The 14,124-nt window shown below is 44.8% G+C and overlaps 5 non-coding genes across 5 annotated transcripts; all 5 read left to right on the top strand.

The window, feature by feature from the left end:
• The first annotated feature begins 11,012 nt into the window (after positions 1–11,012).
• On the top strand, positions 11,013–11,086 carry trnan-guu (transfer RNA asparagine (anticodon GUU)). The gene has a single exon. It is a non-coding gene; the product is annotated as a tRNA-Asn (tRNA).
• An 897-nt stretch (positions 11,087–11,983) lies between these two features.
• trnan-guu (transfer RNA asparagine (anticodon GUU)) lies at positions 11,984–12,057 on the top strand. The gene has a single exon. It is a non-coding gene; the product is annotated as a tRNA-Asn (tRNA).
• A 306-nt stretch (positions 12,058–12,363) lies between these two features.
• Positions 12,364–12,435, top strand: trnag-ucc (transfer RNA glycine (anticodon UCC)). Its single transcript has one exon. It is a non-coding gene; the product is annotated as a tRNA-Gly (tRNA).
• Positions 12,436–12,998: 563 nt separating this feature from the next.
• Positions 12,999–13,071, top strand: trnak-cuu (transfer RNA lysine (anticodon CUU)). The gene has a single exon. It is a non-coding gene; the product is annotated as a tRNA-Lys (tRNA).
• Positions 13,072–13,843: 772 nt separating this feature from the next.
• trnag-ucc (transfer RNA glycine (anticodon UCC)) lies at positions 13,844–13,915 on the top strand. The gene has a single exon. It is a non-coding gene; the product is annotated as a tRNA-Gly (tRNA).
• Positions 13,916–14,124: the final 209 nt, after the last annotated feature.

The following is a 14,124-nucleotide window of genomic DNA, read 5'->3' on the forward strand; positions in this document are numbered from 1 at the left end:
ACATCACGACAGCGCGCTTATTACACGGTTATAACACGTCACTACAGCGCGCTTATTACACGGTTATAACACGTCACGACAGCGCGCTTATTACACGGTTATAACACGTCATTACAGCGCGCTTATTACACGGTTATAACTACACGGTTATAACACGTCACGACAGCGCGCTTATTACACGGTTATAACACGTCACGACAGCGCGCTTATTACACGGTTATAACACGTCACGACAGCGCGCTTATTACACGGTTATAACACGTCACGACAGCGCGCTTATTACACGGTTATAACTACACGGTTATAACACGTCACGACAGCGTGGTCACGACAGCGCGCTTATTACACGGTTATAACTACACGGTTATAACAAGTCACGACAGCGCGCTTATTACACGGTTATAACACGTCACGACAGCGCGCTTATTACACGGTTATAACACGTCACGACAGCGCGCTTATTACACGGTTATAACTACACGGTTATAACACGTCACGACAGCACGCTTATTACACGGTTATAACTACACGGCTATAACATGTCACGACAGCGCGCTTATTACACGGTTATAACACGTCAGGACAGCGCGCTTATTACACGGTTATAACTACACGGTTATAACACGTCACGACAGCGCGCTTATTACACGGTTATAAAACATCACGACAGCACGCTTATTACACGGTTATAACACGTCACGACAGCGCGCTTATTACACGGTTATAACACGTCACGACAGCGCGCTTATTACACGGTTATAACTACACGGTTATAACACGTCACGACAGCGCGCTTATTACACGGTTATAACACGTCACGACAGCGCGCTTATTAAACGGTTATAACTACACGGTTATAACACGTCACGACAGCGCGCTTATTACACGGTTATAACTACACGGTTATAACACGTCACGACAGCGCGCTTATTACATGGTTATAACACGTCACGACAGCGCGCTTATTACACGGTTATAACTACACGGTTATAACACGTCACGACAGCGCGCTTATTACACGGTTATAACACATCACGACAGCGCGCTTATTACACGGTTATAACACGTCACGACAGCGCGCTTATTACACGGTTATAACACTTCACGACAGCGCGCTTATTACACGGTTATAACTACACGGTTATAACACGTCACGACAGCGCACTTATTACACGGTTATAACTACACGGTTATAACACGTCACGACAGCGCGCTTATTACACGGTTATAACACGTCACGACAGCACGCTTATTACACGGTTATAACACGTCACGATAGCGTGCTTATTACACGGTTATAACTACACGGTTATAACACGTCATGACAGCGCGCTTATTACACGGTTATAACACGTCACGACAGCGCGCTTATTACACGGTTATAACTACACGGTTATAACACGTCACGACAGCGCGCTAATTACACGGTTATAACACGTCACGACAGCGCGCTTATTAAACGGTTATAAATACACGGTTATAACACGTCACGACAGCGCGCTTATTACACGGTTATAACTACACGGTTATAACACGTCACGACAGCGCGCTTATTACACGGTTATAACTACAAGGTTATAACACGTCACGACAGCGCGCTTATTACACGGTTATAACACGTCACGACAGCGCGCTTATTACACGGTTATAACTACACGGTTATAACACGTCACGACAGCGCGCTTATTACACAGTTATAACACGTCACGACAGCGCGCTTATTACACGGTTATAACACATCACGAAAGCGCGCTTATTACACGGTTATAACACGTCACGACAGCGCGCTTATTACACGGTTATAACACGTCACGACAGCGCGCTTATTACACGGTTAATACACGTCACGACAGCGCGCTTATTACACGGTTATAACTACACGGTTATAACACGTCACGACAGCGCGCTTATTACACGGTTATAACACATCACGACAGCACGCTTATTACACGGTTATAACACGTCACGACAGCGCGCTTATTACACGGTTATAACACGTCACGACAGCGCGCTTATTACACGGTTATAACACGTCACGACAGCGCGCTTATTACACGGTTATAACATGTCACGACAGCGCGCTTATTACATGGTTATAACACGTCACGACAGCGCATTTATTACACGGTTATAACTCGTTACGACAGCGCGCTTATTACACGGTTATAACACGTCACGACAGCGCGCTTATTACACGGTTATAACTACACGGTTATAACACGTCACGACAGCGCGCTTATTACACGGTTATAACTACACGGTTATAACACGTCACGACAGCGCGCTTATTACACGGTTATAACACGTCACGACAGCGCGCTTATTACATGGTTATAACACGTCAAGATAGCGTGCTTATTACACGGTTATAACTACACGGTTATAACACGCCATGACAGCGCGCTTATTACACGGTTATAACACGTCACGACAGCGCGCTTATTACACGGTTATAACACGTCACGACAGCGCGCTTATTACACGGTTATAACTACACGGTTATAACACGTCACGACAGCGCGCTTATTACACGGTTATAACACGTCATGACAGTGCGCTTATTACACGGTTATAACACGTCACGACAGCGCGCTTATTACACGGTTATAACACGTCACGACAGCGCGCTTATTACATGGTTATAACACGTCACGACAGCGCGCTTATTACACGGTTATAACATGTCACGACAGCGCGCTTATTACATGGTTATAACACGTCACGACAGCGCATTTATAACACGGTTATAACTCGTCACGACAGCGCGCTTATTACACGGTTATAACACGTCACGACAGTGCGCTTATTACACGGTTATAACTACATGGTTATAACACATCACGACAGCGCGCTTATTACACGGTTATAACACGTCACTACAGCGCGCTTATTACACGGTTATAACACGTCACGACAGCGCGCTTATTACACGGTTATAACACGTCACGACAGCGCGCTTATTACACGGTTATAACTACACGGTTATAACACGTCACGACAGCGCGCTTATTACACGGTTATAACACGTCACGACAGCGCGCTTATTACACGGTTATAACACGTCACGACAGCGCGCTTATTACACGGTTATAACACGTCACGACAGCGCGCTTATTACACGGTTATAACTACACGGTTATAACACGTCACGACAGCGTGGTCACGACAGCGCGCTTATTACACGGTTATAACTACACGGTTATAACAAGTCACGACAGCGCGCTTATTACACGGTTATAACACGTCACGACAGCGCGCTTATTACACGGTTATAACACGTCACGACAGCGCGCTTATTACACGGTTATAACACGTCACGACAGCGCGCTTATTACACGGTTATAACACGTCACGACAGCGCGCTTATTACATGATTTTAACACGTCACGACAGCGCGCTTATTACACGGTTATAACACGTCACGACAGCGCGCTTATTACACGGTTATAACACGTCACGACAGCGCGCTTATTACACGGTTATAACTACACGGTTATAACACGTCACGACAGCGCGCTTATTACACGGTTATAACTACACGGTTATAACACGTCACGACAGCGCGCTTATTACACGGTTATAACTACACGGTTATAACACGTCACGACAGCGCGCTTATTACACGGTTATAACACATCACGACAGCGCGCTTATTACACGGTTATAACTACACGGTTATAACACGTCATGACAGCGCGCTCATTACACGGTTATAACACGTCACGACAGCGCGCTTATTACACGGTTATAACTACACGGTTATAACACGTCACGACAGCGCGCTTATTACATGGTTATAACACGTCACGACAGCGCGCTTATTACACGGTTATAACTACACGGTTATAACACGTCACGACAGCGCGCTTATTACACGGTTATAACACATCACGACAGCACGCTTATTACACGGTTATAACACGTCACGACAGCGCGCTTATTACACGGTTATAACACGTCACGACAGCGCGCTTATTACACGGTTATAACACGTCACGACAGCGCGCTTATTACACGGTTATAACTACACGGTTATAACACGTCACGACAGCGCGCTTATTACACGGTTATAACACGTCACGACAGCACGCTTATTACACGGTTATAACACGTCACGATAGCGTGCTTATTACACGGTTATAACTACATGGTTATAACACGTCATGACAGCGCGCTTATTACACGGTTATAACACGTCACGACAGCGCGCTTATTACACGGTTATAACACGTCACGACAGCGCGCTTATTACACGGTTATAACACGTCACGACAGCGCGCTTATTACACGGTTATAACTACACGGTTATAACACGTCACGACAGTGCGCTTATTACACGGTTATAACTACACGGTTATAACACGTCATGACAGCGCGCTTATTACACGGTTATAACACGTCACGACAGCGCGCTTATTACACGGTTATAACACGTCACGACAGCGCGCTTATTACACGGTTATAACTACACGGTTATAACACGTCACGACAGTGCGCTTATTACACGGTTATAACTACACGGTTATAACACGTCATGACAGCGCGCTTATTACACGGTTATAACACGTCACGACAGCGCGCTTATTACACGGTTATAACACGTCACGACAGTGCGCTTATTACACGGTTATAACACGTCACGACAGCGCGCTTTTTACACGGTTATAACTACACGGTTATAACACGTCACGACAGCGCGCTTATTACACGGTTATAACACGTCACGACAGTGCGCTTATTACACGGTTATAACTACACGGTTATAACACGTCACGACAGCGCGCTTATTACACGGTTATAACACGTCACGACAGCGCGCTTATTACACGGTTATAACTACACGGTTATAACACGTCACGACAGCGCGCTTATTACACGGTTATAACTACACGGTTATAACACATCACGACAGCGCGCTTATTACACGGTTATAATACGTCACGACAGCGCGCTTATTACACGGTTATAACACGTCACGACAGCGCGCTTATTACACGGTTATAACTACACGGTTATAACACGTCAGGACAGCGCGCTTATTACACGGTTATAACACGTCAGGACAGCGCGCTTATTACACGGTTATAACACGTCACGACAGCGCGCTTATTACACGGTTATAACACGTCACGACAGCGCGCTTATTACACGGTTATAACACGTCACGACAGCGCGCTTATTACATGGTTTTAACACGTCACGACAGCGCGCTTATTACACGGTTATAACACGTCACGACAGCGCGCTTATAACACGGTTATAACACGTCACGACAGCGCGCTTATTACACGGTTATAACTACACGGTTATAACACGTCACGACAGCGCGCTTATTACACGGTTATAACACGTCACGACAGCGCGCTTATTACACGGTTATAACACGTCACGACAGCGCGCTTATTACACGGTTATAACACGTCACGACAGCGCGCTTATTACACGGTTATAACACGTCACGACAGCGCGCTTATTACATGGTTTTAACACGTCACGACAGCGCGCTTATTACACGGTTATAACACGTCACGACAGCGCGCTTATAACACGGTTATAACACGTCACGACAGCGCGCTTATTACACGGTTATAACTACACGGTTATAACACGTCACGACAGCGCGCTTATTACACGGTTATAACTACACGGTTATAACACGTCACGACAGCGCGCTTATTACACGGTTATAACTACACGGTTATAACACGTCACGACAGCGCGCTTATTACACGGTTATAACACGTCACGACAGCGCGCTTATTACACGGTTATAACACGTCACGACAGCGCGCTTATTACACGGTTATAACACGTCACGACAGCGCGCTTATTACACGGTTATAACTACACGGTTATAACACGTCACGACAGCGTGCTTATTACACGGTTATAACACGTCACGACAGTGCGCTTATTACACGGTTATAACACGTCACGACAGCGCGCTTATTACACGGTTATAACACGTCACGACAGCGCGCTTATTACACGGTTATAACTACACGGTTATAACACGTCACGACAGCGCGCTTATTACACGGTTATAACACGTCACGACAGCGCGCTTATTACACGGTTATAACACGTCACGACAGCGCGTTTATTACACGGTTATAACACGTCACGACAGCGCGCTTATTACACGGTTATAACACATCACGACAGCGCGCTTATTACACGGTTATAACACATCACGACAGCGCGCTTATTGCACGGTTATAACACGTCACGACAGCGCGCTTATTGCACGGTTATAACACGTCACGACAGCGCGCTTATTACACGGTTATAACACGTCACGACAGCGCGCTTATTACACGGTTATAACACGTCACGACAGCGCGCTTATTACACCGTTATAACACGTCACGACAGCGCGCTTATTACACAGTTATAACTACACGGTTATCACGACAGCGCGCTTATTACACGGTTATAACTACACGGTTATAACACGTCACGACAGCGCGCTTATTACACGGTTATAACACGTCACGACAGTGCGCTTATTACACGGTTATAACACGTCACGACAGCGCGCTTATTACACGGTTATAACACGTCACGACAGCGCGCTTATTACATGGTTATAACACGTCACGACAGCGCGCTTATTACACGGTTATAACACATCACGACAGCGCGCTTATTACATGGTTATAACACGTCACGACAGCGCATTTATTACACGGTTATAACACGTCACGACAGCGCGCTTATTACACGGTTATAACACGTCACGACAGTGCGCTTATTACACGGTTTTAACTACACGGTTATAACACATCACGACAGCGCGCTTATTACACGGTTATAACACGTCACTACAGCGCGCTTATTACACGGTTATAACACGTCACGACAGCGCGCTTATTACACGGTTATAACTACACGGTTATAACACGTCACGACAGCGCGCTTATTACACGGTTATAACACGTCACGACAGCGCGCTTATTACACGTTATAACACGTCACGACAGCGCGCTTATTACACGGTTATAACACGTCACGACAGCGCGCTTATTACACGGTTATAACTACACGGTTATAACACGTCACGACAGCGTGGTCACGACAGCGCGCTTATTACACGGTTATAACTACACGGTTATAACAAGTCACGACAGCACGCTTATTACACGGTTATAACACGTCACGACAGCGCGCTTATTACACGGTTATAACACGTCACGACAGCGCGCTTATTACACGGTTATAACTACACGGTTATAACACGTCACGACAGCACGCTTATTACACGGTTATAACTACACGGCTATAACATGTCACGACAGCGCGCTTATTACACGGTTATAACACGTCAGGACAGCGCGCTTATTACACGGTTATAACTACACGGTTATAACACGTCACGACAGCGCGCTTATTACACGGTTATAACACATCACGACAGCACGCTTATTACACGGTTATAACACGTCACGACAGCGCGCTTATTACACGGTTATAACACGTCACGACAGCGCGCTTATTACACGGTTATAACTACACGGTTATAACACGTCACGACAGCGCGCTTATTACACGGTTATAACACGTCACGACAGCGCGCTTATTAAATGGTTATAACTACACGGTTATAACACGTCACGACAGCGCGCTTATTACACGGTTATAACTACACAGTTATAACACATCACGACAGCGCGCTTATTACACGGTTATAACTACAAGGTTATAACACGTCACGACAGCGCGCTTATTACACGGTTATAACTACACGGTTATAACACGTCACGACAGCGCGCTTATTACACGGTTATAACACGTCACGACAGCGCGCTTATTACACGGTTATAACACGTCACGACAGCGCGTTTATTACACGGTTATAACACGTCACGACAGCGCGCTTATTACACGGTTATAACACGTCACGACAGCGCGCTTATTACACGGTTATAACACGTCACGACAGCGCGCTTATTACACGGTTTTAACACGTCACGACAGCGCGCTTATTACATGGTTATAACACTTCACGACAGCGCGTTTATTACACGGTTATAACACGTCACGACAGCGCGCTTATTACACGGTTATAACACGTCACGACAGTGCGCTTATTACACGGTTATAACTACACGGTTATAACACGTCACGACAGCGCGCTTTTTACACGGTTATAATACGTCACGACAGCGCGCTTATTACACGGTTATAACACGTCACGACAGCGCGCTTATTACACGGTTATAACTACACGGTTATAACACGTCACGACAGCGCGCTTATTACACGGTTATAACTACATGGTTATAACACGTCCCGACAGCGCGCTTATTACACGGATATAACACGTCACGACAGCGCGCTTATTACACGGTTATAACACGTCACGACAGCACGCTTATTACACGGTTATAACTACACGGTTATAACACGTCACGACAGCGCGCTTATTACACGGTTATAACTACACGGTTATAACACGTCACGACAGCGCGCTTATTACACGGTTATAACTACACGGTTATAACACGTCACGACAGCGCGCTTATTACACGGTTATAACACGTCACGACAGCGCGCTTCTTACACGGTTATAACACGTCACGACAGCGTGCTTATTACACGGTTATAACACGTCACGACAGCGCGCTTATTACACGGTTATAACACGTCACGACAGCGCGCTTATTGCATGGTTATAACTACACGGTTATAACACGTCACGACAGCGCGCTTATTACACGGTTATAACACGTCACGACAGCACGCTTATTACACGGTTATAACACGTCACGACAGCGCGCTTATTACACAGTTATAACACGTCACGACAGCGCGCTTATTACACGGTTATAACATGTCACGACAGCGCGCTTATTACACGGTTATAACTATACGGTTATAACACGTCACGACAGCGCGCTTATTACACGGTTATAACACGTCACGACAGCGTGCTTATTACACGGTTATAACACGTCACGACAGTGCGCTTATTACACAGTTATAACTACACGGTTATAACACGTCACGACAGCGCGCTTATTACACGGTTATAACACGTCACGACAGCGCGCTTATTACACGGTTATAACACGTCACGACAGCGCGCTTATTACACGGTTATAACACGTCACGACAGCGCGCTTATTACACGGTTATAACACGTCACGACAGCGCGCTTATTACACGGTTATAACACGTCACGACAGCGCGCTTATCACACGGTTATAACTACACGGTTATAACACGTCACGACAGCGCGCTTATTATACGGTTATAACACGTCACGACAGCGCGCTTATTACATGGTTATAACACGTCACGACAGCGCGCTTATTACACGGTTATAACACGTCACGACAGCGCGCTTATTACACGGTTATAACTACACGGTTATAACACGTCACGACAGCGCGCTTATTACACGGTTATAACACGTCACGACAGCGCGCTTATTACACGGTTATAACACGTCACGACAGCGCGCTTATTACACGGTTATAACACGTCACGACAGCGCGCTTATTACACGGTTATAACTACACGGTTATAACGTCACGACAGCGCGCTTATTACACAGTTATAACACGTCACACCAGCGCGCTTATTACACGGTTATAACACATCACGACAGCGCGCTTATTACACGGTTATAACTACACGGTTATAACACATCACGACAGCGCGCTTATTACACGGTTATAACACGTCACGACAGCGCGCTTATTACACGGTTATAACTACACGGTTATAACACGTCACGACAGCGCGCTTATTACACGGTTATAACACGTCACGACAGTGCGCTTATTACACGGTTATAACTACACGGTTATAACACGTCACGACAGCGCGCTTATTACACGGTTATAACACGTCACGACAGCGCGCTTATTACACGGTTATAACTACATGGTTATAACACGTCATGACAGCGCGCTTATTACACGGTTATAACACGTCACAATAACAATGTAATGTCATACACACACACACACACACACACACACACACACATATATATATATATATATATATATATACATATATATATACATATGATAGTAATGAACTTTGCTGCTGTTCAGAGTCAATCAGAAGAATTACATTAACCATTCATGATAATGCTATACTCGTTAGTTTCTAAAGTCATCTCCAGCTAATAATGTCTAGTTAATGTTTCCACCAGTTCCATGGGCTGTTTCATCTCCAGTCCCACACAGTCAGATGCCAGTGCGCACTACAGACTGTCCATCTGTGGTCACATGTGACGCACTGCGACAAGGAGTCTGCGGGAATTCGTTCAGGATATCACTTTGGTGTTTGAATTGAACCAGCTACATCCTTTTCACGTAAGTCTGAATATTGTTTATTTAAACTAAGATGTTAATGTAAAGTTGCTGTGAAAACATTAGCCCAGCTGAGTTTTTTTGTCGTAAAGCTAGCTAGTTTCAGTGTTAGCTAGCTCCTGAACAGCTGTGCACATGGGACGCACCTCAGAAATAACCAACTAAAAGTTCTCGTTTTAAACCACCGCAGCAGATTTCAGGATTGAAAAAGAGATTTTCGGGATACGTAATAACGGATGCAATTTGACCGTGTATATTAAACTTATTTTAGCTAAACTCTAGTAAGTTTGGTTCCTGTCGTAATGTGCGTACAGTCATGAACGCGCTTCTCATTTCTACCTAGGTCAAGGCATCTGTAGCTGTTGTTCGCGGGTTAGTTTGGACAGATAGAAGCTTGAAGCTGTGAACATGACGGGATTTTTTGAGTTCATTCGACTGACGTCATTTGTTTGCGGTTAAACAGTAATTCTATTGCGGTTTTTTGTGATTTTATGGCTTTATCGGCTTTAAACGCCTTGAGTTTCGTTTTAGACACCTAGCGGTGAAAAAGATGGCTGCATCTGACATAGTAGTGCTGTACCTTAGCTGTCACTAGAGGGCGATAATAAATCATTTATTATAATAGTAACAGACACGTGTTAATGTTCCGTTAAAGGTTCATGACGGTGGTTTAACGGTACAGTTGTCTCTGTGGCGCAATCGGTTAGCGCGTTCGGCTGTTAACCGAAAGGTTGGTGGTTCGAGCCCACCCAGGGACGACAGATCTTTATGTTTTTATGTCTTTTATTTTTAATTTGATCTGCAAACGATTAAATAATCAAGCAAATGTAGTAACACACGCACAGCACTAATAGATCAACAACATGTACGCAGCTGTCAGCCCTGCTCCAACTGTGCAGGTGTCAGAGCACACAGAAGTGGATCAGCTGTTTTCTCCTGCTCATAAAACAGAGCACCGCCATCATCAGTTCCTTTTAGCCCCATTGCTGATGGCTGGTAGCCACGTAAGTGAGGCTTTTATTAGCTTTTGTGCTTAAACAATTGTTTTGTTACATTTTAGGAAATGCGCTTTTTGCAGGAGTCATCTTTGTCCATAATTCTAAGGTATGGTTAGGGGTGTGTGCAACTGTTTTTCGTCTAAAAAAGTCAATAATATGACATTCTTGGTTTATTATATACATTTTTCAAGTAAATTTAGTAGTATGTTGTAAGTAAGCTGCCTGCCTGTTTGTCATAGTAGTTTACACCATGTATAGACATAGGGTACAATATTTGAGTTGAAAATATGAGAAAGTGTGTCAAATACTTACAATATAGTTGTGGTACAATACTTACAATATAGTTCTGCTATACTCTGTCATGTTGAGCAGGTTGGTTTTTGCCACTCAGTCTGACTAATGCTGTGTTTCCACTACATGGAACCGGCTCGACATGACTCGACTTGGCACGACTCGGCACGGCTCGACTTGGCATGACTCGACTCGGCACGACACGACTTGACTCAGCAGGGCTCAGCTCGACTCGACTCGGCACGGCTCGACTCAACTTGGCTCGACTCGACTCAGCCCAAATTGACTCGGATACCAGGTCCTAGTCCTGGAGACTGTTTCCATCACAGGATACTACCGACTTTACGGTAGGTTGACAGTATAGTTGTCTCTGTGGCGCAATCGGTTAGCGCGTTCGGCTGTTAACCGAAAGGTTGGTGGTTCGAGCCCACCCAGGGACGACTGAACTTTACATTTTTCTGTCTTTTAATTTGATGTGTAAACGATTAAATAATCAAGCAAATGTAGTAACACATAGCACTAATGGATCAACAACATGGAAGCGCACTACCGGCTTTACAGTACCTGCATGTCATAGCGATGCGGCGCGTTTCTTCCGTGTCATCTGCTCAGAGAGTTGCTGATAAACTCGCTCGTTGCGTGTAATAATCGCAAGATGTACTGATTCATATCAGTACAACTTGCCATAGGATCAGCAATGAGCAGAGATTACAGTTTTCATCTCATCCTGTCTGAAGTCTGTATAGGCGTTGGTGGTATAGTGGTTAGCATAGCTGCCTTCCAAGCAGTTGACCCGGGTTCGATTCCCGGCCAACGCAAATATTTTTAAAAGAATGTCAGTTTATTTGTGGAGCAGGACGGGTCAAATAATTCCACAAAAGCCCTGCAGGTTGAAAAAAACCTGACTTCCACATCACTACCGTACATAGGCCTAAATGAGGGACAACAGTGTTTGTAAGCTGCCAGTTATGACAGTAGTCCACATTTGTCTGTGGACCCAACAAGTATTGCACCCCTTATCAGGTTCAGTAAGAGTCAGACTATTTTAACTCAATCTCATCGGACAGGAACATATGTGATAGGCAAAATGATTGGAGTAGTAAAAGGCTTGTGAGTGATTACAAGACAGTAGTTCTTATGCTAAAATTATACACAGAAATCTGGGACTCCTTGCACTTAAGTAACAGAAAACAACATGGAAATCACTAGCCATCTCCAGATCAGCTGAAATCACTGACAGATACAATTCAGCATGAAGCACTGGTTGCGTCCTCCAGACACTACATGGATGAAAGGAATACCACAAACATAAGTATAACATGAACTCGTATATGGGGCTTCAGCTCCAACAAATAATCTTCTGTAAAAAGATGCATTCACAGCCCGGCTAGCTCAGTCGGTAGAGCATGAGACTCTTAATCTCAGGGTCGTGGGTTCGAGCCCCACGTTGGGCGACTGTGTTTTGTTTTTTTGTTTTTTTTTCTTCTTCCCCCCCTCTCTCTTTTTTCTTTCATGGTTAAATCAGATTGTGTTATTCTTTTGGTATTCTATGGAAAATGTCGTACAGATGACAATAAATAGAACTATCCGGCAAATTCCTCCTTCAGTTTTGGAAAAACTGACCAAAGCTCTTTCTGATTAAAAACCCCCTATGACCATCACCACCCATTACACAGCAAAGACTCAGAACATAATCAATAGGATCCTCAAGAAACAATGATGTGGTTTGTATCACTTTAAATTTTGTCAACAGCACAACAATGTTAACATTGTGAACATAACATAACACAGGCGATGTCTGAATACATGTTAAGGAAAGAAACATTGTTAACTAGAAAAGCACTTAGAGAGCACAAACCTCCGCCAAGGCAGATCAGTGCCCCCCCCCCACCACCAAAATTTAATCATTTGTTCCTTGTGCCAGTATCAACATTTCCTGAAATTTTCATCTAAATCCATCCATAACTTTTTGAGTTATCTTGCCCACGGACAGACAGACAAACAAAGAGACAGACAAACAGACAGACAGACAAACAAACAGACAGACAGACAGACAAACGGACGGACGGACGGACGGACAGACAGACAGACGCCGGCAAAAACATAACCTCCTTGGCGGAGGTACTAATCGCAGGCTGTACTCATTCACATCAGTACTACTTGCCGTAGGATCAGCTGTGAGCACAGATCGCACTTTTCATCTCATCCTGTCCTTAGTGTTACCAGGCGTTGGTGGTATAGTGGTTAGCATAGCTGCCTTCCAAGCAGTTGACCCGGGTTCGATTCCCGGCCAACGCAAACGTTTTTATCCCGTTACTTTAGTTTTGCATATCTGCAGTTACTTGCCTTATGGTCATACCAGAACTGTTTAACAAGAGGTGGTGCAGTCTCAGTTAGAAACATGGAAAAACTTTAAATTAAATGGATGACTTACCCTTTAGCTGTGTTGAAAGTAAAAGAGGAATTATTGCACATATAATGGTGCTCTATGGTGCATCCCTGGTCTT

Source organism: Sphaeramia orbicularis, chromosome 17, assembly GCF_902148855.1.
Source record: "Sphaeramia orbicularis chromosome 17, fSphaOr1.1, whole genome shotgun sequence".
Taxonomy (NCBI): Eukaryota; Metazoa; Chordata; class Actinopteri; order Kurtiformes; family Apogonidae; genus Sphaeramia; species Sphaeramia orbicularis.